The sequence below is a fragment of the Oncorhynchus clarkii genome, chromosome 18, assembly GCF_045791955.1.
Source record: "Oncorhynchus clarkii lewisi isolate Uvic-CL-2024 chromosome 18, UVic_Ocla_1.0, whole genome shotgun sequence".
Taxonomy (NCBI): Eukaryota; Metazoa; Chordata; class Actinopteri; order Salmoniformes; family Salmonidae; genus Oncorhynchus; species Oncorhynchus clarkii.
Window position 1 is genome coordinate 30,895,016 of NC_092164.1, and position 12,897 is coordinate 30,907,912.

The following is a 12,897-nucleotide window of genomic DNA, read 5'->3' on the forward strand; positions in this document are numbered from 1 at the left end:
AATGGGCTTCTAGTGAGGCGAAAACTGAGGAGAGAAAGGAAAAATGTCTGGCTGTCACATTTACAGCCTCTCTCTCTCTCTCTCTCTCTTTATAGTCTCTCTCTTACTCCACTCCTCTTGCTCTATCTTGCTGTTGACAACAACATTGCTGCAAATACAGGCAGCCTAGGCGTAAGCAGTTGGTAGTTATGGAAACAGCTGTTATACATTTTTGGTGCATATTGTTGTAAAATTGAGAAGAGAGGAAAAGGCTAAATTACCATCAGGTGCTCTCTGTTTGTGCTGTGATGCACAGCTTTCAAGTGCCACTTTTCATCAAAGAGATGATGATGTGCTTTGCATAACACCATGTATCCAACAGCACTAACAGCCCAGTGAAAAACACTCCTGTTTCTCTCTGTGGATGTGCACTTAGGACTGTGTACAACATATGGAAGTTGTACAATGATTCAAGACTTCACAGGGGATCTACAGAGATAGAAGAAGTGCTTTAAGGCAGAAGGGCCATTTGTTTGCATGACTAATGGAGCGCTGTGAGAAAGTAAGGGTGTGTGTGCAGGTCTGTGTGTGTGTGTGTGTGTGTGTGTGTGTGTGGGGGGGGGGGGGGGGGGGGTGTTAGGAGTTCTAGTGCTGCCATAGAAACCATTACCCTTTGTATGTGGTTGTTTTGAAGGCAATCATAGATCAGTTGACAGTGTATTTGACTACTCTAAACAAGTTCCAGCCAGAGCATATTGCCACAGAGACAATACATTGTTATTTGCTCTACTCTGCACTGCATGTAATCTGTATATGAACTGTTTTAACACGGGGACATCTCTGTGTTTCTTCTGAAACGATAACATGCAGCAAATGAAGGACACAGCTGCCGCAGGTGGCCAACAAGTCCCCAAATCCTCTGTCACTTTGTATATTTTTGTGCAGAGGTTGAAGAAGGGAAAGATAAGAGAAAGCAATCTGAAGAAAGAAAAAGGCCGCTGACGAGGAAAATCAACACAGCCCAAGACTACATGAGCTCTTAGACCCACTTGTGATGGGTGTGAGAGAAAGGCTCTCTCCCACACTACATGTCACTCAGCTTTTGGCATCCTTTAAATATGCCTGTTTCCATCCAAGTGTACCCCCTCTGTGTCTTTCTATGAGAGCTGACTTGTTTGTTAGCACTTTAACACATGTATCCTAATTATTCACATTATAAAGCATTACTGCCTCTAAAAGTCCCCCTTTGTTTTGGAGAGAGTCAAATCAGTTTCTGTGGCAAACGTGTGTGTGTTTGTGTGTGTGTGTTTTCCAAATGCACTTTTGGAGGTGAATGCTGTACAATGCCAGCTGACAGCCAGTTAGCAAATGAAAATCTTGATTTGAAAACAAGTCATCCATGTGTCTTCAGTTCCAAAGCGTTACATGAACGCCTTCGTCATGCCAAAACAACATGCACTGATATCATGCATTAAGAAGGTCATCAAAGCCAGTAGACACTGTTTGATGATTATGAAGTGTTTTTCTAGTTTCATAGTCGTTGAATAAACAAAAACGGAAATGGTCACCATGAAATCATTGCTATACAGTATGTGCTATTCTTTATTCAAGCAATAGCAAATGCTGCATTATCAAATGATAGGTTCTCATCAGACATTATTAACTCAAATCAAATTCAGAGATTCATCAGAGTTCAGCAGGGTATGACCATGACAGTTGGAAATATTGAACCGTTAAAAGGAACCATATCGCTGAACACTGAGAAACTTTGGTAGAGCAACCTGTTGATGAATATATCACCACTCCCACGGCAGAAATGTTTGTCTAACATTCATGATAAACATGATACAACTTCATGCTGTCATCAAAATCACTTCCAATTGACAAGCTCATTGCACACGGTTTCTTATGACTTCTGTCTGTGTCCGTGTCTGTAAAGTAACTTTATATGAAATGAAATGTAGTGCGCAGGGACATTGAGAAATATTGCCCGGCTGTGTGAAAACTTACAATGGAGTCATCAAGTTGATACAATATCTCCAAGGGTAAAGTCATTGCATGACATCATTGATATGTGGAAGATCTTTTGGGATCATGTAATGCAACATATACCGTTCAGGTCCGTGCTGCCTAAATGGATCAGGACGGCTATTCACAAGGTGGAATGATAGTTCCTTGGCTCCTAGAAAAATAGCTTAAAGGACATGGAGCAATACTTGTAAGACCGGCTGAAATGATTTGCATTTCCACGCTTGTTTCACATGCATACAGCTCCTCATGTTGTGTCGTGTTGTTGTAGGCTAATCATGAATCCAATGTGCAGGTTGCTGCAATAATGTGTTCTGAAGTCACAATATTGCACCAATAAGACGATCGCAGACAAACGGAAAGACTTTGACAGAGCTTTAGACTGAACTGGACATTCCGTGTTCAGCACCATGGACAGCGATCGAGTCAGAAGGTTATTGTTCAGCACCATTTACAACCGACTGAGTCTCAATGCGCCCGGCGCTGCACTGACGAAACTGATGCATTCCAGTACCTCAACTCTCCCGAAGTCTAGCAGGTTTTCACATATGCAGAGACAACTTCCTCACATAAGCTTTCATGTAAACACATCAAGACAAAAATAAAAATGTACTTGGAATACCAACTATTTCACCAAGCACTATTGACCAAGCACAATATTAAACGGTCAAAGCAACAAAACACGATAAAATGAATCAACCAATAGAATAGGCTACTACCGTACCTTAAGAACGTTCTATTAGTGCACACTCTCCATTCAAAGGTCCACAATTACTCGAGCTGGATTCAGGAAGCAACTTTCGAAGTCTTCATGTTGTCATCGAAGAATGTTCGGGCCAAAACGTTCAGCAAGGGGCGACAGCAGAAACTGTAAATGGCAAGTCCAGACCCGACTGTGTCGGATCGATCCCAAGTTCTAGAGCAGTGTCCACTTCCACAAGCAAATGTCAAATTAAACGACTCTGACCAAACTCCAAAGAGTGTACTACCAACTTTTCTCTGTTGCTATATCCAGATAAACTGACTATAGCCACATTTCGAATTGATTGTATATTGGAGCTCCAAAAAGTCCTGAAAGCAGAATATGTGTTCTTGTCTTTCCTTTACGAGCTCCAATATATTGTTGGTACTTTTACTCCCGGCTTCGTAGTCCTGCTTGTGGTTCTTGCACTGCAAGTGGGTTTCAGTCTCAGTGTGCCTTGTGGCCTCTTCTCAGTAGTATTTATCCTACCCCGCCCCCCCCCCTGCTCTGAGTCGGAATCTCTGCGTGGATAACACATGGAAGTGAATGAGCCAGCGTGAAGGTGGGGGGAGCGCGGGGGAGAAGTATGTATGTGTGCGTATGAGTGTGTAGAGGGAGGGCGGAAGGGACAGGAAAGGGAGGGCGATAGAGAAGTGGAGGGAGAGAGAAAGACGATGTGAGCAGTAAACTACGCAGAGATGGACGCATGAGCATGGGCACCGAAAAGGGGAGCTGTTGTCTACATAGTTTACAGTAGATATATAGACTGCCATGGGAACTAATGCTATGAGCGCCTCAAGTGAACATAATATTATGTCACGCACCATATCTGCAAAATTATGAAGAAGCCTATAGGGCATAAGATGGGATAACTAAAATCATTACCTTGATGATTAAAAAATCATTATCATTTGGGTAAAGTATATGGTTATGGGCTACAGGTGCAAGCGAATAAATCTTATATTGACAGAGCAGCTGTTAGGTGTTTGGCAATCGATGTTTAGTGGGCTGAGTTGAATAAAAGCTTTAGTTAGGGGATAACGGCTGCAGTGAAAATAAAACCTTTGCATGCATGACCCTTGGCTTGCCCAACCCCAGTTCAACATTATGTGTACTCAAATAGCAAGTGCATGACTTTCCAACGATTCTGAATTGACGCAACATAATCTGAAACACGTGACACGCCAATCAAAAGTTGTTGTAGGGGCTAGACTGAAGCACTTTCGGAAGGAATGAAAACCTGTTGCTGCAGCAGCCAACACACTCCACCGCCTCTGCGGAGTAGGTCGCTCTGCATGGGCTTTCCGAACGCGCGCGTTCCTCCCAGTGCTGCAGGGAGGAAGAGCACCGATAGGGGCGTCAAGTTCGTGGATTTCTTGGCTCTAACTGCGCTACAGGCAGGCCCATATACAACTGTTTAGGGAGGCGGTTGCGCATGATTTGGATGAAAAAAACTCGGACTACATGACTCAACATTATATAAACAACAAGCAACACGAGTTGTAGCTCGTAACTGATCCTCCCCGTTTCTTAATGACAACATCATGAGGTCCATAAAAGGACAGACACATGGCTGGATGCTCATATGGGAGAAGTAAATGGTCATAGAAGATTGGGGGGCTTCAAGCCCACGTGCACTATGTAATTCATAATGTGATAGAGTATGTGACATGGGTGGCATCCCACATAACTGGCGAAAGAGACAAACATACAGTAATGACTAGTAGACCTTACTCACTAGTGGCGGTGGCGACCACACTCACTACAACCGACTGTGACAAAGGGGAGTTGAGTCAAGGCATCTGAACGCTGCTGCGCTGACATCCTTCATGAGGCCTGAAATGCCACTTAAGGTAATTTAAGTGGCCTGCAGGCAACGACATAGAGGTATGCTGTTACAGGGAGAATCATGCTTGTGCATGCATGTAGCCTGGTCATTAGATTAAACTCTGATACTTGTATAAGAACACATTTATTACTATTTTACTATGCACTAACAACATGTGTGAACGTTTAAGCAGTATGGAGGAGCTATCTTGTTACTTATCTGCCACTGAGGTACATTAATTTACAGATCATGTGGGGATACCAAGAGTGCATCCCAAATGGCACACTATTCCCTATATTATAGCGCACTACTTTTGACCAGGGCCCAGACTTGACTTCATATCTCCATGTGTCCCAGTGGGCTCTGGTCAAAAGTACAGCATTATATAGGGAATAGTGTGCCATTTGGGATAAAGACATTGAGTTACATAAATGTACAGAACTTCTGAAGATACCAAGTGAACTCTACTAATTGTGTAATCAGATCAGTTATTAGACACTCAGCAGTGGAGAGTGGGGTTCACCTGCTGTTCAGGAAAACCCCCAATGTGAGACAGTGATGGCAGGCCAAATGGCACCCTATTCCTTATACAGTGCACTACTTTTGACAAGGCTCTGATCAAAAGTAGTACACTATCTATTGAATAGGGTTCCATTTGGGCCAAAAGTCGCTGATGATAGGCCAACAGGACAGACAGAGGAAAACTGTGGAGAGCTCTAACACTGTTAATTAGGATCTGAGAAGGCAGAGGAGTACATGCCAGACAGCAGCAAATAAACAAACCATCCAACTTGCATACTGGCATGATCTAGAAAAACCTTCTGTGACCTGTGTATTTGCATGGGCATTTACAACTCATAAGTGCTTGTATGAGTTTTTAGTAGTAATATTCCTATACATTTTTAAGGGTGAAAGGGGGACACATTGGACTAACCTAATCTATAACTCTGATCTCTCTATTTGAACTACCCCATATGCTGTATGCCCTAACATCATTTAAGATGAATGTAGCCTACTGATACCGGTATGTACACAAATGCCCATAAGGGTGGGAGGAAAAGATGTGAGGAATCACCACCATTGCATCCACTGCTTTCTCTGCACAAGCCATCTTACATGGCCCAGGCCAGCCCTTCACTTTGCTATTTCAGAAGCTGCTTGAAGCATTTGCACCCAGTAGCAGAGTCAGCGTCATGCCCAAACAGAGGCAACCCCTGCATCATTGACAATAGAAAGCTACACATACCATGCACTACTTATCTCCCTCACTAGCTTTAAGCACCAACTGTCAGAGCAGCTCACAGATTACTGTACCTGTACATAGCCCACCTATAATTTAGCCCAAACAACTACCTCTTTCCCTACTGTATTTATTTTATTTATTTATTTTGCTCCTTTGCACCCCATTATTTTTATTTCTACTTCGCACATTCTTCCACTGCAAATCTACCATTCCAGTGTTTTACTTGCTATATTGTATTTACTTTGCCACCATGGCCTTTTTTTGCCTTTACCTCCCTTATCTCACCTCATTTGCTCACATCGTATATAGACTTGTTTATACTGTATTAGTGACTGTATGTTTGTTTTACTCCATGTGTAACTCTGTGTCGTTGTATGTGTCGAACTGCTTTGCTTTATCTTGGCCAGGTCGCAATTGTAAATGAGAACTTGTTCTCAAATTGCCTACCTGGTTAAATAAAGGTGATATAAAAATAAAAATAAATAAAAACAATGTGCTAATACTATATAGAAAGAGCATACTGCTTGTATACATGTTAATATTTACAAGAATCTGGGTCTGTGGGTAACTACGGTTACTACAATATACTAGTACAGTACAGTACAAGTACTACTACTAACTAGTGCTTCATCTACTACTGTTACTGCTGCTACTACTACTGTTACTACTTCCGCTACTGCTACGACTACTGCTACGACTACTGCTATGACTACTGCTACTGCTATGACTACTACTGCTTCTGCTACTGCTACTGCTACTGCTACTACGGTTACTACTACTACCGCTACTGCTACTGCTATGACTACTGCTGCTACTGCTACTGCTACTACTGCTACTGCTACTACAACTGTTACTACTACTACTACTACAGCTACGACTACTACTGCTACTGCTACTACTACAGCTACGACTACTACTGCTACTGCTACTGCTACTACTAGGACTGCTACGAGTACTACTGCTACTACTACTGCTACTGCTACTACTGATACTTCTACTACTGCTACTACTGTTACTTCTACTACTGCTACTGCTATGACTACTGCTGCTACTGCTACTGCTACTACAACTGTTACTACTACTACTACTACAGCTACGACTACTACTGCTACTACTACAGATACGACTACTACTGCTACTGCTACTGCTACTGCTAGGACTGCTACGAGTACTACTGCTACTACTACTGTTACTGCTGCTACTACTGTTACTTCTACTACTGCTACGACTACTGCTACTGCTATGACTACTGCTGCTACTGCTACTGCTACTACTGCTACTGCTACTGCTACTACAACTGTTACTACTACTACTACAGCTACGACTACTACTGCTACTGCTGCTACTGCTACTGCTACTGCTACTACTAGGACTGCTACGAGTACTACTGCTACTACTACTGTTACTGCTACCACTATGACTACTACAGCTACTGCTACTGTTACTGCTACTACTGATCTTCTACTACTGCTACTACTACTGCTACGACTACTGATATGACTACTACTGCCACTACTACAACTACTGCTACTACTGTTACTTCTACTACTACTGTTACGACTACTGCTTCTGCTATGACTACTACTGCTACTGCTACTACTATAGCTACGACTACTACTACTATAGCTACGACTACTACTGCTACTACCGCTACTGCTACTACAACTGTTACTGCTACTGTTACAGCTACTGCTACTACTAGTTCTGCTATGAGTACTACTGCTACTACTTCTACTACTACTACTACTGCTACGACTACCACTGCTATGCTATGACTACTACTGGTACTACTACTGTTACTGCTACTTCTACTACTACTACCGCTACCATTACTGTTACAGCTACTGCTACGAGTACTACTGCTACTACTACTGTTACTGCTACTACTGATACTTCTACTACTGCTACTGCTACGACTACTGCTACTGCTATGACTACTACTGCTACTACTACTGTTACTGCTACTACTACTACTACAGCTACGACTACCACTGCTACTGTTACTGTTACTACTAGTACTGCTATGACTACTACTGCTACTACTACTACTGTTTATTTTTTTTTACCCCCTTTTCTCTCCAATTTCGTTGTGTCCAATTGTTGTAGTAGCTACAACTCCCGTACGGGCTCGGGAGAGACGAAGGTTGAAAGTCATGCGTCCTCCGATACACACTGCGCCCGGCCCACCGCAGTGCGCGATGAGACAAGGACATCCCTACCGACCAAGCCCTCCCTAACCCGGACGACGCTAGGCCAATTGTGCGTCGCCCCATGAACCTCCCGGTCGCGGCCGGTTACGACAGAGCCTGGGCTCGAACCCAGAGTCTCTGATGGCACAGCGCCCTTAACCACTGCGCCACCCGGGAGGCCGCTACTGTTAATGCTACTACTGCTACTTCTACTATTGCTACTACTGCTACTTCTTCTATTGCTACTATTACTGTTACTACTACTACTGCTACTGTTACTACTACTGCTACTACTACTGTTACTGCTGTTACTGTTACTACTACTGCTACTACTACTGTTAATACTGCTACGACTTCTACTGCTACTGCTACTGTTATTACTACTGCTGCTGCTACTGTTACTACTACTACTACTACTACTACTACTACTACTACTACTGCTACTGTTACTACGACTGCTGCTGCTGCTACTACTACTACTGCTACTACTTTTACTACTACTGCTACTACTGCTGCTGCTGCTGCTACTACTACCACTGTTACTGCTACTACTTTTACTACTACTGCTACTACTGCTGCTGCAACTACTACTACTACTACTACTACTACTACTACTACTACTACTACTACTACCTTTATCATCAGCATGAGCAACATTATTCATCATGATACCATCCTGTATGCATCCCACTGCAGGCTTGTCTCTGAAGCTAAGCAAGGTCGGTCCTGGTTGGTCCGTGGATCATGTGAGACCAGATGCTGCTGGAAGTGTTGTTGGAGGTCCAGTAGGGGGTACTCCTCCATCTGGTCTAAGGAGATCCCAATGCCCCAGGGCAGTGAAAGGGACATTGCCCTGCATAGTGTGCCATCTTTCAGATGGGTGTCCTATCTCTCTGTGGTCACTGAAGATCCCATGGCACTTATTGTAAGAGTAGGGTTGTTAACCCTGGTATCCATATTATCATGGCCACCTAATCATCCCGAGTTTCCAATTGGCTCATTCATCACCTCTCCCCCCCGTAACTATTCCCCATGCAGGTCGTTGCTGTAAAAAAGAACATGTTCTCAGTCGTCTTACCTGGTAAAATAGGGGCCAATATATAAATAAATTAACATGCGTCTCCATGGGTAAATTTTTGAAACTTAGTGTTGTTTGCAATGTATGTCTAAATTAACTCTGTCAGTCACAGTACTTGTCACAATCTTCTAGGTGTGCAACGCTTGCTTTTATACTGTATCTCTCAGCAGCAGGCTTAATCTCTGTCTTGCCTCCTGCAATGGAGGCTACAACAAGTGCAACTGTAAGGTTCTGTATTTCTTTTTCTTAGTAAACCTTGTGTTCTGTTTCTTTGTGTTCTTGAACATAGCCCTGTCTTTCATTTTTGTTTGTTGATTTCGCCTGTGTTAGTTACTCACCTGGTCTCATCAGCTCCTTATTTAGTTCAGTTCATTCTGTTTGTGCCTTTGTGAGGTATTGTTAGTTTTGACTCTACTAAGCCTTTGCCTAGCTCGTTTGTGAGAACCATTTATAGCCTTCAGTCCTAGTTTTGAGTCGCCTGCCTTTTTGCCAACCTGTGTATAACCATTGCCTGCCCGTGACCACGATTTCTGCTTTCCGCCGAAGATGAAATAAACACCTGCCGCGCTCTGCACGTGAATCTACACCTTTTTCTCCCTGAGTATTCATTACAGCAACATCTGCAATGGAGGCTACAACCAGTGTATCATATGCAATGGAGGCTGCAACAAGTGTATAATATGCAAGTGTAAACTCCCTGTTGTTTGGTATGAGAAAGTGTGTGAGAAACACACACGAGGTCAGAGTAAAGGCTGGTTTCAGTGTTGTATTAATGGGCACCTCTACTTCTCTGCCCAATGTGTATGGCACCTATTCCCCAAGTAAAAACCACAAGAGGAGATATCCCAGAAACAGGTCAATACACTGTCAGGACCACAGACAAAAAATTAGCATGACCTGCTGGTGACCCCGCAACATCCCCTAGAGTGGACTGAAATGTGCCTAAATGCTACACAACAGTTCCGATTGTTAAACCATTCCTAGCAGCGCTGAAATGTATGAATATATAATTGCTTGTGAAAGAATAAAGGGGGAGCAGCAGAGGGAAAAACGGAGGATTTTCAGAATGGATTCAAGTGGGATATAATGCGATTTCCCATGAGAAATGTGATTTGCTTACATTGTGGCAGGAGTCCATACAACAGTCTTGATATCCCAATAATCATAGGGATTAAGCTTGGCTTAATTAGTTGTTGTATGAATTAAATATCAATATCAAGTGCAGAAAACAATAGGGTGGGGGTAGAACTGCCTACCTGTCTGTGTGTCTGTGCCATTGTCAAATATTTGCAATTGCCATGGCGTTATTTGCAAACCCAGACAGCAAAATTATTATGGCCTGAATCCACACCACTTATACAAGGTTACACATACCATTTGGCGATTTACAGCGATTACAGCATCACATCTTCTTGGGTCTGACACTACAAGCTTGGCACACTTGTATTTGGGGAGTTTCTACCTTTCTTCTCTGCAGATCCTCTCAAGCTGTCAGGTTGGATGGGGAGCGTCGCTGCACAGCGGTTTTCAAGTCTCTCCTGTGATGTTTGATCTGGTTCAAATCTGGGCTCTGGCTGGGCCACTCAAGGACATTCGGAGACTTGTCCCAAAGCCACTCCCGTGTTGTCTTGACTGTGTGCCAAGTGTCCTGTTTGGAAGGTGAACCTTTCGCCCCAGTCGGAGGTCCTGAGCTCTCTGAAGCAGGTTTTCATCAAGGATCATCTTCCCCTCAATCCTGACTGGTTTACCAGTCCTTGCCACTGAAAAACATCCCCACAGCATGATGCTGCTTCATCGTAGTGATGGTGCCTATCACATTTCAGGAGAAGACCCAGATGCAGACATGTCGAAGTAACAAAAGTTTATTACTAGAACAGGGGGCAGGAAAAACGACAGGTCAAGAGCAGGCAGAGGTCAGTAATCCAGATCAGAGCCCAAAAGGTACAGAATGGCAGGCAGTCTCAGTGTCAGGGCAGGCAGAGGTCAATAATCCAGGGTGGTGTGACAAGGTAAAGAATGGCAGGCAGGCTCAGTGTCAGGGCAGGCAGAGGTCAATAATCCAGGGTGGTGTGACAAGGTAAAGAATGGCAGGCAGGCTCAGTGTCAGGGCAGGCAGAGGTCAATAATCCAGGGTGGTGTAACAAGGTAAAGAATGGCAGGCAGGCTCAGTGCCAGGGCAGGCAGAGGTCAATAATCCAGGGTGGTGTGACAAGGTAAAGAATGGCAAGCAGGCTCAGTGTCAGGGCAGGCAGAGGTCAATAATCCAGGGTGGTGTGACAAGGTAAAGAATGGCAGGCAGGCTCAGTGTCAGGGCAGGCAGAATGGTCAAAACTGGGAAAACTAGAAAACAGGAACAAGAAAAAGACAAGAACAAGGGGTGAAACAGGTCAGGGTCTGACAGGGCCAGGTTTCTTCCAGACATGACGCTTGGCATTCAGGACAAGAGTTAAGTCTTGGTTCCATCAGACCAGAGAAACTCGTTTCTCATGGTCTGAGAATCCTTTAGGTGCCTTCCGGCAAACTCCAAGCAGGCTTTCATTAGCATTTTACTGCGAAGTGGCTTCCTTCTGGCCACTCTACCATAAAGGCCTGATTGGTAGAGTGCTGCAGAGATGGTTGTCCTTCTGGAAAGTTCTCCCATCTCCACAGAGGAACTCTGGAGCTCTGTCAGAGTGACCATTGGGTTCTTGGTCACCTCCCTGACCAAGACCCTTCTCCCCCGATTGCTCAGTTTGGCCAGGCGACCAGCTCTAGGAAGAGTCTTGGTGGTAACAAACTTCTTCCATTTAAGAATGATGGAGGCCCCTGTGTTCTTGGGGACCTTCCATGGGGACCTTAAATCCTGTCTCGGACCTGTACAGACAATTCCTTCGACCTCATTGCTTGGTTTTTGCTCTGACATGTACTGTCAACTGTAGGACCTCATATAGACAGGTGTGTGCTTTTCCAAATCATGTCCAATCAATTGAATTTACCACAGGTGGACTCCAATCAAGTTGTAGAAACATCTCAAGGATGCTCAATGGAAACAGGATGCACCTGAGCTCATAGCAAAGGGTCTGAACACGTAAATAAGGTATCTGTTCTTGTCGATTGATGAGGACATTTTCTGATTTAATCCAATTTATAATAAAGTTGTAACATAACAAAATGTGGAAAAAGGGAAGGGTCTCAATACTTTCATTAGTGCTCATATCTCACATTTGAAGCATTTCTTGACCCACACAGGAAGAAGAGGATAACAGGTGGTTTTAGATGACAAAATATTAGAGACCAGTTATAAAACAAACAGAAAAGGAAGGTGTTTCTGACTCTGAGGCTCGATTCAAATCAGATCTGCTTTAGCCAACATCCTTATAGCGGTAATTTTGTAGGTATCTGAGGCATTATACCTAAAGTGGACATTGCCATTGGCTGTACGGTGTCACTTTAAGAGAAATCCCATGCGGCCTTGTATACACTTTTGAACACTGGAATGTGAGATGTAATATACACCTGGGTTAGGATGATAGAAATCTTCATTATTTGGTTGAATGATTTTTCTATTTGAGTGTCATTATTCCTATATAGCCTACGCTTTCTTGTTCTGAACTTCTAACACGAGTGGGGCGGGTGTGTCTTCGTGACAATGATCACAAGAGCATCTGCTCACCGATTTGACGGCTCAAACGCAGTTCCATCTCCGACACCACCGAAACATCCGCTATGCAGGTATCTGCTATCCCCGGTTAAAGTTTAGTCTGATTGAATCTAGCCCAAGGTCTCAATTTCCTATAGACTTTAATGGCCTCTCATTCCGTGTCTGGTTTC